Source organism: Onychomys torridus, chromosome 3, assembly GCF_903995425.1.
Source record: "Onychomys torridus chromosome 3, mOncTor1.1, whole genome shotgun sequence".
NCBI classification, from domain to species: Eukaryota; Metazoa; Chordata; class Mammalia; order Rodentia; family Cricetidae; genus Onychomys; species Onychomys torridus.
The window spans coordinates 20,218,482-20,235,231 of record NC_050445.1 but is presented as its reverse complement, the minus strand read 5'-3'; the positions used below and the strand labels follow the sequence as shown (position 1 = coordinate 20,235,231).

Sequence of the window (16,750 nt, the reverse complement as noted above, 5' to 3'; positions counted from 1 at the left end):
GCTGCTGACAGAGGTTTGTTTTAAGTATTTTTTTTTTTTTTTTTGGTAAGTACCATTTGCAAGCTCTCCTGCCAAAGCTTTATCAAGGATTATTAGGAGCCTTCATAATGCATGATTTCACAGAACGTCAGCATGGCCCAAACCAGGAACGACTCACTATAAATGCCTCAGATTTCTGCTCACAGAAAACTCAAAGTCATTATGGAGAGAATGGGAATATTTCTTAATGGCTTCTTCAAAATGTTTTGCCATAAAACATGCTCTTGGCTGTAGCAAACATGAGTTGTCTTTATGCATGGCAGGAGCTCACATTTTGCTTAGTGATGACACATTCTACTCTGAAATATGCAGAATTAATGACCACCATTTCCCTTGGGAGAAAATCTCATTATCTGTTATAGAGAATACATGAGTATTTTACAAGTTCAAAAGGCAGAGATATGGAATTTGTTATTAAAGAGATCAGGATAAGAAATCCAGGATGAGAAAACAAAAGTAAGAGACAGCTAGAGAGGATGGAGTCATGCCAGGGTTATGAAGGAGAAAACCCCATTGCCCAGGGAAGAGAAGAACAGATGTAGCAAAAAGAAAAGAAAAACATTGTCAAGGGAAGTCTTGTCCAAAGATATGACAGGGAGCAGCTGCTTCTCAACATGACCCTGAACTTAGTTTTTTTCGTGTGTGTGTGTGTGTGTGTGTGTGTGTGTGTGTGTGTGTGTGTACATGTAGCATGTAGTGTTTGCATAGATGTAAGTATGTGTACCACATGAGTACCTGCTGCCTGTGGAGTCCAAAGGATTATGGTGGATCCCTTGGACCTGCAGTTACAGATGGTTCTGAGCTGAGAACCAAACCCAGATTCTCTTCCAGATCAGCCAGTTCTCTTAACCACTGAGCCATCTCTCTTGTCCTGAGCTTAGTTGTTTTGTGTGTTTGTTTGTTTGTTTTTATCAAATCCTTGCTTTCATATATGTGTATGTGTTTATCCAGAAAATAAGATTCAATTATTAGTAGCTAAAGTAAATGTTATAAATCACTTCCAATTTCTATTTTATGCTCAGTTATTTAAATGGAAAAGAGAACCCTCTAGGTTGGAGATAAAACTATTAGCATGCAAACTATTTCTTTTTGAAAATGAAATGTTTGATTTCAGATATTGCTTTCAAAAATAGCATAACCATATATGTATATGTATATATGTATATGTATATATATGTATATATGTGTGTGTGTGTATATATCCTTAGAATCTAAATGGAGAATGTGCAAGTTTATTTTTTTACATGAGAATGTGAACTAAAAGCAGGATTCTATAGCTGGGGATGGAAGTTTTCCTGGGCCCAAGGCAATTACAACAGTAGTCAGTTGCTTGCTGCTCCTCCTGACTGGCTTCCAGAGCTTGTACTTTCAAGTGCATGGTAGGGGAATAAGGGGTCATGAGGCATGTGCTCATCATGTTTAAAAACACAGCTTTCTGGGCTTGCTTTTTGAATTAAGAGCTGAAAAGTAGCTTTGTTAGGTCTACATTTCTTTCTATTGTTAAATTAACACCGGATTTCTAAGAGCCTTCCCACATACAGAGTCAACTCAAAGAGTTTATAAAGGCCAGCAGGGCAGGTAACTTTGAGAGTTCCATTATCAGCAGGAATCTGAACACTCTCCCATTCTGAGAGCCAACATCCTGTTTCTGTACAGAGAGATGGGCTGTACTGGATGACAGAAGGTGGAAGCTCATCTGTAAAGACCTTGACAACTTTTGATTCCAGAATGACAGTGATATTTACAAACTCTAGCTGATGAGGCCATATTCTCATTATAATACTGTAAAGAAAATTTAATGATAAAAATTTACGATAAGACTTGTTCCCTGTCAGGATACAGAAGCACTTAATAAACATAAATTGCAGCTAATTGGATATTGAATATACCAAAAATACATACAAGTATTAAGATCAAAATCCAGCCAGGTGGTGGTTGTGCATGCCTTTAATCCCAGCACTTGGGAGGCAGAGCCAGTCAGATCTCTGTGAGTTCGAGGCCAGCCTGGGCTACCAAGTGAGTTCCAGGAAAGACACAAAGCTACACAGAGAAACCCTGTCTCAAAAAATAAAAAATAAAATAAAAACAAATTCAAATAAAAATTTTTAAAGTACCTTAGGAGTAGTGCCATCTCTAACCAAATCAATGAAAGTTACAGGAAAATTGAAAAAAATTCAGTTATTTATTTGATCACTCAATTGAGGGGTAATTCCAAGTACAAGCTAATAGTAAAGCAGTAAATAATAAATAAATGAGCATCTCTCTTCCTATAAGTCTATGCAATAGTGAATGGGCATACAATTAAAAAAAAATCATTCAGACTATATGGAACCCATGTTATTTCAAGCAGTGTTTTGATGTGCTATTACTGTGATAAAGACCATGACCAAAAGAAATTTGGGGAAGTAAAAGGTAGCTTTAACTCATGCATCCCAATCACAGCATATTATTAAGAGAACTTGGGGCAAGAACTCAAGACAGGAACCCACAAGGTGGAATTGAAGTAGACACCACAGAGAAATGCTGTTTACTGGCCTGTTCCCCATGGTTTGCTCAGTCTGCTTTCTTCTACCACACAGGGCAAGACCACATGCTGGGAGTGGCACCCTATGGTCCCATCTCTAAGGGGCTGGCCTCTTCCACATGAACCATTAATCAAGAAAAAGCCCCTCAGATTTGCCCAAAGGCCAATCTTATGGATACAGATCTTGAACTCAGGTGCCTTTTTCTCAGCCAACTCCATCTTGTGTCAAGTTGACAAGAGAGAAAAAAGAAAGAGAAACAACAGACACAAAACAGCCAGCACACATGGTAAAGCGTGCCAAGAAGGACAGCTGAGTAACCAGAGCAAGGCATAGGTGAGAATGGGTCTTAAGAGCCTCTACTAACATGGTGTTCACTACAGAGGATCAGTGCATAAACTATGGGTGTGAGTTTCTATGATATGTATGAGAGAAAAGACATTGCATGTTTGGAGCTAAAGGTATAAAAGCCATACATCTGTGTAGGGTAAAGCTTAAGCAGGGTTTTGGGGCCATTGAGATGAGTTTAGTTGTTCTTTCAACAGTGATGGCAAGCCATGGAGATATAAAGTAGATGAGCTCTGACTAGAGGAGGGACATGGTGTGATATGTTTTAACAACTAATTAGACCATGGGCTTTTATTATTGAGAATTGGCTAGAAGAAACAAGAGAAGAATTTACTAGATCAATCATGACCCACCAGTGAATTCTAGGTATTTTTTGGATGCAAAGCTGCTGGAACTGGTCATTTTGAGTAGGATTTTAAGTGCTCGAATAGAAGTTATCATCCCAGGCTCCTAGAGATTCACCACACAGGCTCAGTGTTGGGAAGAAAGTGGACTTCTGAGAGTCTCCATCAAGGCTTTGTACTTGGAATATATCATGATAATTCTATTAGAGGAACTAAAGCTTTGAATCAATAGAGGAAAGTCCTCAAGGTGAATGTTCAATAAAGAATCAAAGACAGTGTTTTGTAAAGACCCAGAGCACTGAATACAAAATTAAAACACATTCAGAGTTAGTAGCAGGGAAAAAAAAAAGATGTGTACTTGTACAAAATCCTGACGCAATCACTACTTACCATTTAATAGAAAAATAATATGTATTAGAAAAGAAAATAACTGTTAAAATCATCATACTATTTGGAGCTTAGATACTGAAAAGACAAAGTTTAATAGCAAACATTGACAGTGAACTATTTACTCTTGTTTTTCTTAAATACCTTTGGGAAATTCAAATTAGAATAAGAAAAACAATTTCATTTGTTATTTCTCAGATTGTCAGCCGTGAAAGGGAATGTGCATGTTTCTGAGCAGTGTGTAAGGTAGGGGCTTCTCAGACACCACTAAGGCAAATTCATGTCAAACGTGGAATGCTAGTAAAAACCTACACGTGGCAGACTGAGACAGGAGCATCACCATGAGTTTGAGGCCAGACTATTACAGAGTGAGACTTTGTTTCCCCGACCACATAAACCCAAAATATGAAGGTCAAGCTTTTTCATAACACTAATTTGCAATCAAAAACTGAATGCTTCCTAATGTTCTTTAGTTTGGGCTGCCATTCCATATCCCAAGAAAGGAATCCCAAACAAAGAGAACTCACTTTGAGTTTCCCAGGGGACCAAACAAAAATGGGAACATCCTAAATGCTCAGCGAGCTGGATTAGGAAGTTTGGAAAAGCATAAGAAAGCATTCAGAAAGTCTGTTGTGTGACTATCTGTTCAGTGCCTCCAAGGCCCTCACACAGCCATCTGCTCAGAGCTATAGGTCATTTTTATTAGAAGTGAGAATCTCAGTTTAAGAATTATTTGTATCTCTTTGTGTGGTGAAAGATTCAAAATATCATTGTAATAAAATTGCTTTCATTAGCATCTTGACATAGTTTAATATGTGAAAAATAAAAATGTCAAGTTGTAGTGGTTAGAATGCCAGCAGTTGAATACAGTCCTGTGAATAAGCTAATGGATGTCTGAATTGGCTATAAAATTTATTCATTAAGTAGCTGAAAAATCATTGCCCACATCTCTTAGGTGAAAATTCTCTCATTATGTGATAAATTTAATGTGCATATTTGTAAATGGGAAGAAAAAGCCCAAACTACCCACAGCATTACATATGCTTTAAAATGTAATATGTAATAATATTGTAAATACTATCACCAACAAACATCCTATAGGATGCAATCTGTATGAAATACTTTTAAATGATTTTGTATTTGTATAGTTCTGTTAATTTGGGGCTATAATTGCTTCAAATTTTATAGATACAGAAAATTAGTTTAGTTAGTGACAGACACTGTTATACTTTGTATGTGTTATGCTCATATGCATACCTGTTTATCTAGGTGAGTGTAATTGTGTATGGGAATGTTTGCACACACAGGTCAGAGGTCCACATCTAGGTGCTCTCCATCTTATTTCCTGAGACAAGATCAGCTACACTGGCTATCTAATGAATTCCAGAGACCCACCTGTCTCTGTCTTCTCAGTCCTGAGATTGTTGACATTTGATGCTGTACTTGGCTTTTAGGTGAGTGCTGGAGATTTAAACTCAGGTTCTCATGGTTGCGAGGCAGGAATTTCACCCAGCGAACAATCTTCCTGATCCATACACTGTGAATCTTACATCACCATCAGCTACAGGACTCTGTAAATCTCATGACTTGCAGGGAAATTGTATTTGGCTTTGCTAATGTTTGTTTTCTACCCTATTTAAATTTTTGATATTGAATGTGGAATCAGGTTTTCACTAAAAGATGGAATAAATGAGTCTGAAGCAGGAAGGAGAGGCCAACACTGGAAGAGAATAAACAAAACAACAAAACCCTTTACACAGTGTCTCACTACTCCTGTTGCTCCATCAGCTCTTCCGTTTTCAGAATGCTCTTGTGTTTATAATGCTATCATAAATGAGGGAGAGCTAGAACTTGAGAATAGACTAGATAATATGCTAGAATTAACACTAGAGAGAAAACTTCAAATATGAATCCATGTGTCTGATGCTAAAGTATGAATTCTTGCCCACCCACTGATTTATACTGCCTCTATCAACTCCTCCAACTGCCTCCATGTGAATGTATGTGCCTGTCCGGCAGAAGGGCTAGTGATGACATGGGGATAGAGAGAAAGAACTTGGGGTAGTCTTTTAACAAATGGTAGAATTAGATTCCCTACTCTGTACCTTTTACACACTGAATTTAGAATACTGTCCACCTTTCTATAGCTTTCAAGTCACATTTCAACTGTAGTGAGTTGTTTGGGAATAAAGGCTACTTTACAGTGAATTCATCTGAAATCCTGTCTGAACTTCCCTCAGCAAACTAGAGCAGAGACTCTTGAAAATGCAGATGCTGTGATCCCTCCTCTAGGAGTGCTTCTATTCCTGGGCAGTGGCGGATGACACATGGTAGCCCTAACTACGTCTGTCCCTTTTAGTTAAGATCCACCACCAGTCTTTTCTTTGGAGTATTCTGACAGTGTCTGGTCACTGAGAGGTTTTCACTGGGATGATGTAGAAGCAATGCCTGCCTCTCCTCCTGCTTATATCCACACATCAGTTGCTTGCAGACCCCTAAGAACTGGCCTAATTTGGATGGACAAAAAATTTCTCTTGCCACGGTCATTTTTTTTTCCTGAACAAAGATAGTCTTTCTTTCTTTCTTTTTTTTTTTTTCTAAAAAAGAGGCTGAATGGGCTGAAGTAAATGATAATTTTGCCAGCCTGTTCTAGATACTTTGTAGAAGCTACTCTGACCATGGCAGCTGCTGCTCTGCCTGATCTAAAGGCTTTCAGGCAAAGGTGACAGCTTTTCTATTTCTGGTGAGCTGAATGCCTCTTCCTTTGGATTCTATTATCAAGCACAGTGGGAAACTTAAAAGGGAAGCTGTCCTGCACAGAGGGCAGGAGCAGCAGACTGGGAGCCAGATATTTAAAAGCCAGAAGCAAATTTGTAGGGATTTCCAGAAAAAAAAAGTGTAGACTCCCGAAATTGAAGCTATAAAGACAATATTCTCTTTCCAAAATTCATAAATAAATAAATGTAACTAGAAATGTCATCAAAATCAATAATAAGCTACATAAGACAACAATATCTTTGGCACTCTTACAAAGAATTATGTGGAACTAGACTACAGTGTTGAATTAATTATGGGAGTTGAATCTTAGAAACTTAGAAGAAGGTTCTTATAATTTACTGTACAATATAAGGGTTTATGGACTACAGCCCCCATTGCTATGGCTTATTGTATAATCATCTGAAATGTCCAGCCTCAAGCCAATCCTAATACTTACCCTGTCTTTCAGATTATTTATTAGATAAAGTGAACATCTTTAAGCCTGATGATAAAACGAGTATAGGTTCTGTTTGTTCCTGCATTTCTCAAAATGTATTGTAAAAATGACCCCAAATGTGGCAATACATATACTGAAAAACATCTTAATTCTTTGGACTAATGACTAAGGTCATTCTTAAAATTATAAAAAGACTCACAGAACAAAGGTGAGATATTTTTCAATATCTCTTTTTTTTCTTGGTAGATGATCATTTTTCCATTCTCTTTAACTTTAAATAAGCCAAAGACTTTGCTTTCAAATGCATATTGGTTGCTTCTTTATCTACCTTGAGCCCCAGACCAATCATATTTAATACTTCATTTCCTGAAGTGCTTTATTGACCATGATCTTGGAGATTACATTTGGTTCCATGAAACATTATAGTTATTATTTTTAATTGAACTTCAGAGTACATTGTTCAATGTAAGAATCAATGAGAAAAAATTATTCTGAACATTTCACTGTGCCAATTCAAAATGCATGCCTCAAGCAATGCTTTAAAAAAAGAGAGAGAAAGAAAAGAAAACCTCTAAACATATAAAACCCTTGGGATGGTGTTTTTTGGGTGCTGTAAGAAAGCAAGCTAAGCAAGCCATGAGGAGCAGGCCAGCAAGCAGCACTCCACCATGACTTCTGTTTCAGTTTCTGCCTTCAAGCTCCTGCCTTGAGGTCCTACCCTGACTTCTCTAGATGACAGACTGCAAGTTGTTGGTAAATAAACCATTTCCTTCTTGAGTAGTTTTTGGTCAGGGTTTTATCATAGCAGTAGAAACCCTAAGTAAGACAGATGTGTTGCTTCTTACTGAAAGGGGAAATCCAGTTATTACGTCCAACATCATTTTGAAGTTGATTCTCCATTTTGCACTGGAGATTTTAACATGTAAATATACTGTTGAAAGTTTACCAATCCAAGACCATGCAAACTGGGCTTGTCTGACTATTGATGAGAAGCTGTGAAATGCTTCAATTGGAGGGCTGAAGTTCCCTTGGGCAACCTGAGCCCCTTTAGGATAGGCATTTTTAGTGATATATTGTGTACCGTAATAACCTTGCCTGGGGATTGGAGGACAGAGCCAGCCACTAGATTAGACATGAGGCTAGACAGTGGTGGCACACATCCTTAACCCTATCACTCAGGAGTCAGAGATCCTTCTGGGTCTCTGAGAGTTCAAGGCCACACTGGAAACAGAGCCCAGCAGTGGTGACACACACCTTTAATCCCAGTACTGGGAAGCATACACACTTATTCCCAGAAAGTATGGCATGAGGAAACAGGAACCAAAGCAGTTCAGCTGAGATCCTTTTGTGTGAGAACCCAGGGGCTTTCAGTCTGAGGAAACAGGACCAGCTAAGGAGTTGGCAAGTTGAGGTTGGCTGTGACTTGCTCTACTTCTCTGATCTTTCAGCTTTTACCCTAATATCTGGGTCCAGTTTTTTTTTTTTTTTAATTATTATAAGGCCATCTAAGATTCAAACAACAGCCATTTACTTTTAACCCTCTTATCTAGCCTAATATTCTGATGGCCACTGAATCAACCTGTAGGAGGGTGCTGGATGCTTACTGGACCTCCAGCCTCTACCAAATATGCTGCATAACATTTGAAATCTGCAGCAAAACTTTCTTCATTTGCTCTGGCCCATGTGAGGGAGAACCATCATTATGTGAACTGAGTGCATTGATCTAGGATTCTCTTTGTAAGTTCAAATTTCTTCCATTTTAAAAACTGTTTTCTTTTATCCATTTATACAGGTCTCACTGTGTAGCCCTAGCTGACATGAGAATGTGTGTAGATTCCAACTTACATAGGTCAACCTGACTCTGCCTCCTTGAGTACTGGGATTAAAGTGTGCACTGCCATGCCTGGCATTTCTTTCACTTTGGAGCAAGTATATCAGTCAGGGTCATCTGTGCTTGTGCTCCCAAACCACAGCATTTTTGACTCATAATGAACTAATTCTGGTTTCTGTTGAAGCACAACTATCCTTTTACACTGATGTATAAAGGGCAGCCTTCTATGAATTTTTAAAATGTGCCATTCACTGCTTATTTTTATTAGCTCTAAAACAATCACCACATGTGTTGAGGGCTCAGAAGTAGTAGTCAGATCTGTGTAAGTTCCATATAGAAAGCTGGACACTGTGAGAAGCCAGGGCAATGTTTAAGGCCTTGAAATGGTACAGAATATTCTACTTGATAGCTGTATAAATTTGCATGCCTATTTTCTACAAATCACTACAGAACTCAAAAATAAGTACATACTTTTTACAGATCCTTTCAAGCCTTGGTGCACTAAGATCTCATTCTCCCACATGTAACCTATCTCCAAAATCTGTACATCTGCTGGGAGACTTCTGAGAGCCAGTCCGCTCCCTCTCACTCTTTGAAGAATTCTTTCCAGAAATAGATGGCCCAGTACTCAGCTGAGATTCAAGTGGACTTCTATGCAAATTTTGAATGTATTTTCCTATGTAGTGTTGGAGCTCAGGAAATAGCATCCCACAACATGGCCCTCTGGTGTGCCTTAGTGCCTTGAACTAAGGAAGCTGATGATGGAAAGGGGCGTGGCTTAGTAGTGAGGCCCTTGCTAAGCACTAGCACCAAGTTTTATCCCCAGCACTTGCAAACAAAAGGAGAATTAATGAATAAGTGAATGAATGAATGAAGCCCCCTTTTGTTCCTTTATCTTTAAGGCTGAGGAAAGAGCTATCTTTAGAGTTCCTTTTAGGACAACGAAAAAAAAAAAAATAGACTGCATTCAACATATACCCTCTTCCCAGCATCATATCAACCAAAGAAGATCAATTCATATTTATTATGGGAACAGAAACTAAAAGTCACACACCCAGAGAGACAGTCACACCCCACAACCTCTAATGAGCATGACTCTCTAGGAGACTTCATCCACACATCAAGATAGGATGAGCACCAATCTTCCTTTTACTTCCCAGAACCTGTTACCACATCTTTCTTGAATGCTCAGTCCTTATTTTCTTCTACCTAAATTGTAACCATCTGGCTGTTATTTACATTTCATATTTCACTTTGTATGGTCCCCATGTGTATGCAATTAATATATTTGCATACCTTTCTCACTGATCCATCTATTACAGTTTATTTCATAGATGCAAATACTAAGTATTCAGAAGGTAAAAGAAAAACACTCTGCTTACCTAAAGTTTACTTTTTTTTTTTCTGGAAAACTATCTCTGAACTGCCATCCACCTTACCATCCTTATGTGCAGATCTCTTTGAACTTCCATCCCTAGCTCACTGTGGAAACTGCCAGCAATTTAAAGCTGAAAGCTGGGAAAATAATTAGATCTTTTAGCTGCCCCAGTGTCTTAAGAATCAGTCTATTTCAGTCTATTACCAACTGTTGAATAAAGGAAAGGTTTTTGTTTCAACTTTTTTTTTCTTTTCTTTTCTTTTTTTTTTGGTTTTTTGAGACAGAGTTTCTCTGTGTAGCTTTGTGCCTTTCCTGGAACTAGCTCTGTATCCCAGGCTGGCCTCCAACTCACAGAGATCCTCCTGGCTCTGCTTCCCGAGTGCTAGGATTAAAGGTGTGCACCACCACCGCCTGACCAGGAAAGGTTTTTGTCTTGTTTTTTTTTTTTTTTTTTTTTTTTTTACACTGTTTACTAAGCTTTCAAAGTGTTTATTGGCAGCTTTCATCCATTGTTGACACTCCTTCAAGGGTAGTAGAGAATTAAACACAGGAACTCAGTGTTTATTTTTTAGCTCATATGTAACTTGATGGCATTACTTAATAGTTGAAGATCTCATCTATATCAACAAAATGAAAGTAAAAATCTTGAAAGTTTCAATAATAATTAGAGATACTCAAGCGCCAAGGATAAGAGTAACCAGTAAGTTAGCTGGCAAAGTTATCTCAACTCTAACAGTTATAATTTTGTGATATAGTCCTATAGTCCTTTATAATTCTGCAAAAGCCTCACAGCAGCCTTCTGGATTTTATCATTTGTTCTAATGTTCTGATTGGAGGGATTTTGTGATGAGCTGTTTTGTGTTGTGGCCATGCTGGCACTACTGAATTTCCAAATGACAATTCAGTTTAAACGTCACCTGAATTGTTCAATTTCCTATCACACACAACGGCACATCACATTTTCCAAAGCAAAATATAATATAGTACAAATGACTTTGGCTAGAATATCACAGAAATCACAACACCTGTTTTTACATCTTTGAATTTGCAAATGACTCTATCATTTTCTAAACATCCAAAGACAAGCAGTAAGTCTGTGTTTCAGAGGTAAATTATTTTATATACTTCCAATACAGTCTCTTACTGCTTTTTTTCAATACAGTTTCTCATTGTTTTTTCTAAGAAATCTGGTTTCCCTGACCATACAGGGTCATGCACTGTTACCTCATGTGCAATAACAATATTAACATATCTGCATGACAGCTACCATCTGAAGAGGTGATTTGAATTAATGTGAATCAGAAGAGGAAGTTGTTATGGCATTGTTACCTATCAATTCCCTTGATTGTATTCAGTCAGCCCCAATGTGACCCTCTATTCTGGGGTTGATATGAATTATATCATCTGCATAGATCTTTTTTCCTCAAGTGCCTATTAATGGCAATCACATTTTCCCATTTTTCTCTCACATAGGATGGGAACAATCAGTAGCAGAGACAAAACAAAACCCACAGGCATTACATAGCCAAGACTACGGATTACATTGTTTCAACAATAAAGAAATGATCCATGGCTGTCTAGAATTGCAGGTTAGATTCAAATTGTGACAGTGATGTCTTCTACTTGTTGGTAACTATCACTCTTATTATGTAATTCTGCCTTCATCTTCACAAATACCTTTTCTATGGAGTAGTCTCTGTTGAAGCACTAGAAAGAGACCATCTCATACACAGGTACTAAAATTTCCTCCATTTCAGTTTCACATCCTTCAGATGAGGTGCCAGTGTCTTAGTTAGGGTTTCTATTACAGTGAAGAGACACCATAACCATGGCAACTCTTATAAAGAGTTCTTCACTGGGGGTGGCTTACAGTTCAGAGGTTTAGTCCATTATCATCACTCCTGGAAGCATGGTGGCATGCAGGTGGACATGGTGCTGGAGAGGTACCTGAAAATTCTTCCTGCCTCTCCAGTGCTGGGATCATGTGTATGGTGTGGTCATCACATCTAGCTTGAAATTAAGATTCTCAATACACCTATTCTGCCATAGTCTCTGTCCTACATAGGTATTTATCATCATTCCATGCCCTTTCTTCACATACTCACACAGACCCACATACATACACACATAAGCATGCATGCATACATGTGCACACAAATGTACATGCAGGCACATACATACATATATGTGTGCGCACACACACTTTTTAAGGGTTTTTTTTTTCAGGTCATCTGAATATTCTAAGTTGTTCTATAAAATACTAAGCTGCTCTATGTGCCAAAGATTCTAAATGAGAATCATCATTTGTCTTATTAGTTCTACAGAATAATATTGGAGTCTAATACTATTAGAATTATTAAATATAACTTTAGTGAGAAAGAGTTACAAAGACATCTGAGCAAAATAGCACAGAGAAATGGGAAATAAAATCGCACACCATGTACATGATGCTGGTCTTAGTGGATGTCACTCGAAATATAAGGTATATGTGATAACAGGTTGTGAAAAGGTATGACCTCCGTCTTACGCGCTTTTTACCTCACTCTCTCCCTCTCCTTTGCCTTTTTGGGATTCAGTGAACTACTTAGCTTATTATGTGAGCTCTTTTTGAGGTTTTTACTTTAACCAGAGCCAAAGTTAAGAAAGTACTACATGATAAATAATGTGCCTCTTTCTAACTCCAGATAACATATGGGAATCTTTCAAGAAAACCAAGATACACTGAAAATCATTTGAACGAATACAACTAATCATGGAAAATTTTAGGGGGAAGAATTTGCTCTTAGAAAGACAGCACAGTGGGGTGCTGTCTGCTCAGTGAGTAAACAGCTCTTCTTGATGCCAGATATTTAGGGAAACACATTGGACTCAACATGCAGCCTGGAATTCACTTCGTGTGCTACTCATGCATGCAAGCAGCCTTTGTGTAGCTTCTTCTGTGATTGCAACGACAGTTTTGAACAATATTTCCTGTTGCTGGTGCTGTTCTATTTTTGGTTCACTTGGCTCCATTTCATGCTGTTACTTCTTTTGTTTTGAAGGTTTTTTTTTATTACTTGAGAATGCCATACATTAATACAATGTGTTTTGATCAATTTCTTTTTATGAAGGCTTCTTAACCAGTGTTTGGGGGTTTAACTTTTCAGGACTCTTCATGAACTTCACTTAATAAAAACTTATTATTTAATCCAAATATTCTCTGTTGTATATTTCACAATTGATTTTAATATCACTGATAAAGACAAGTATACTGTCAATTAGACTTTCAAATTACAAAGGAAAGATTTATCTTAATTCAGAGATCCCCAAATATGGAAGACTGTATTTAAGTATGCAAAGCAGAAAAAAGTCATCATTGCATCTTTATAGTAAACATCTAGTCACACAATAACTCTGAAGTTATTGGCTCGTTTTATGGAGGATAGGCAGGAATGTGCTACATTGCATATTTCATTTAAGGCGACTTCACTGAGAATATTGTTTCAAGAACATTTTGAAAGCTTTACAGGATGGCCCACTGCAGGGAAGGAAGCTTCCTGCGGGTTGGTGTACTATGCTAGCAGCGTTCTCAACATGTGGGCCACGACTTTTGACAATGGTTGAGCTATTCTTTCACGGGGGGGTTGTGTAAGATCATTGCAAAACACAGATACGTATGAAGTAGCCAAAGTAATAATTTTGGGAATCAGGTGCTCCCTAAGTCTGCCTTCAGCTGTTTGGCACCAGCAGTCACTTCACCAGCCACCAAATGAGACACACATACCCTTTAAAATGTCCCAACATCATGGCCCCGTCTCTTACTCTGTTTCTCTCTGTGTCTCTGTCTACCCCAACCCCACCTTCTCAATAAATCTCTTGTGTGAGATCCATTGCATGGTGTGATCTCTGCAGCATTCCTTAGCCCTAACGGAGCCACCAAATTACCCTTCCACAGAAACTCTAACCACCACAACATGGGGAAATCTTGAAGGGTCACAGCATTAGGAAGGTAGAGAACCACTGTGCTAGAGGAAGCTTCCTGTAGGTAGGTATGCTGTGATAAAGATCCTATAGGCAGATGTGTTGTGATTAAGAAGCTTCCTGAGGGCATGTGTGTTGTATGTATTGTATCTGCCCCAGCACCTGGAAGACTACTGTAGGTATTCTCACAGGAACTAAGGAGTGAACACACACTTCATTAGCGATTCCACGAATCTCATTTAAGTAGAATCAACCCATGTAAATAAGAATTACTAACAAATGCACATCTATGTAAATCCATGTAAATAATGATTGTGCTTCTTGGGCATTTTGTACTTCTTTGCATATGACCTCTCATGCCTTTTCATTTTAGTTTCTAAGTTTTAGGATTATGTTTATGACACAATGAAGTTTCAAACAATGTAAATTATCAGGTAAAAAATCAAATGGCATGTTGGTCCTTCATGGCTAGCTGCACTAATGTAACTTAGCCTGTTAAAAGATAGAGAACCATCATCTTCAATGTTGTTTTGCACTAATACCAAGTACTTGGTGTACTTGATTAAAAATCAAATCAAAACAAAATAAAACAACAACAACAACAAAACAGGTGCTAACTGGCAAGAAACAGAAAAGGGACTATCAGAGAATCTGTCTGACTGATGCTTTCACTTCCTCTATTTCAAGAAATGTTTCCGTGGCTTTGCATATGGTAAAAAACAAAGTCATTTATAGGTGACATCATCCTATAAAATGTCCATGTGCTGTCAATCCAGTAACACATGTCCTCACAGCCCAGTTGTCATAACATATTTAATCTAAAACAATAAGAGCTCTGCTTGTTGTTTGTTTGTTTGTTTGTTTACTGTTTCTTTTTCTGATTGAGAAGACAAAATGGCAAAGCAAATGGCCTCAATAACTGAACCCTGAGCTGGAACTCTCTAGCTTTTTGGCAACATGGGCATGGGAATTTGGTTCACTCTTGTGAGCCTTTCTAAATGTCTGGACTTAGTATAGCTCTTAAAGTGTTTGATAAAGAGTAGATAAAGGACAAATGGTGTTCTCCGAGCAGGTCCAGTTATGTGACAATGCTGGTCTATCTTCCCGGTTCCCTCTAGACCTACCATAGCCCTCACTGTCTGCTCTATGTTGGAAGAGACAAGCACACTCTGGTTTACTCAGAGTTTTCTAAGAGGTAAAGTGGGTGAGTGTAGTTGACTAGACTTCTGTTGCAATATCATAAACATTAAAAAGTATTTCCTGGGGACTTACACTGGGGCTCTTCACCTTTTGGGTAAGTACTGGAGATCCATTCCTGGAATAAAAGTTACTAGGGCAGTGGTCATATAGCCAGTTCTAGTTCAACTGTATATGGAGCAAGCCATGGTCCTGCAATGGCCTGATAATGAATGCATCAAGATTTAGTATTAATTGGGTGAATTGAGGGCATGTGGCTATCAATTTGGATGGAGAGAGTTTGTAAGGTAACATAACAGAGTTAGAAACATTCATATAGGAAATAAGCAGGAAGGACAGTGTCAGATTGAGTCCTGTAAATGAATAAATAAGTGTGTGAAGGTATTACACACTGGCTGTAAACCATGTAAGTATAAATGCTCATTAACGGGGCACTCAACTGCTAAGCTCACTGTAGACAACTGGGAAAGCAAACTGCTCTCCCTGTCTCTAGTTGTCTGCTCTCAGGATCTGTGCTTGGCTTTGTCTGCAGCAAACAGACAGGAGAAACCAGGATAGGAGGCGGCATTAGCACCACAGGAAGCACATCCTCCATGAACAAAACCATTTTATTTAGCCTGGAAATGATTTTAACATGATTGGTCCTGTGAAGCTCTCTCCATAAAACTCACTTTTGCTTCAGTCAAACTTGAAACGTCTCTAATTCTCCAGTCAAGTAGAATCCCATAGATGTCTCACTTCTCTCTAATCACAGCAGGAGTGGAGAGAGGCTGATTCACCACATAAAGGAAGGAGTTAAAAGGTCTGGAGTGGAGGCCTGTTGGATTTGAATTTCAACTCTACTCTGTTATCTGTGGAGTCTTTCACATTTTTTTCTTTTCACCTTGTGGTTGATTTGTTTTACTCATTCATATTTTGGTGGGTTAAAATAGTTTACACTCTGAATACTGCAATCACTAAAATAGATGATATATACAGAGGACTTCACAGGGGACCTGACATAGTAAATAATAAATCTTAATTGGTTTATGCAGAGTCCATCTACCAAATTCTAATCATACCTCAAGATTAGGGTCTGTGTTAGATAATCTCTATATACTGCCAAGCCTATCATATGCTAATACTAAATAATTATGTGCCAGGCATATGAATTTGTTAATTTGGTTTAAAACTCTGTTTTTCTTTCTCTAAGAAAACCAAATCCCTTGCACCAGCTTTTATGGTGTTTGTCACAGAGTTTACATGATAATTAATAGAAGAGAGATTAGTAATAGTTGTTTGTACTTGAACTGTCTATCTTTAACTATTAGCACTTAACTGCAAATTGATATCTACACACTTAGGTTCAAACAGAAGCATAATCACATGTAAAACAGTGGTAAAATAATTATAAGTGAGAGCCTTGCTAAAATAACAACTAGAAGTAAATTATAGATGTGCCAAATGAGGGAATAGGCTACTTCTTTAGATTTCCTTTTGCAGATGTCTCAGATAATTTTTAAGGAAATTATGATTAGATCTATTAATTCA

The 16,750-nt window shown here is 38.0% G+C and overlaps 1 protein-coding gene across 3 annotated transcripts in view; it reads right to left on the bottom strand.

Annotated features, from left to right (window-relative positions):
* Positions 1–16,750, bottom strand: part of Grid2 (glutamate ionotropic receptor delta type subunit 2) — a 1,385,700-nt gene that overhangs the window by 364,408 nt on the left and 1,004,542 nt on the right. The window lies entirely within an intron of this gene.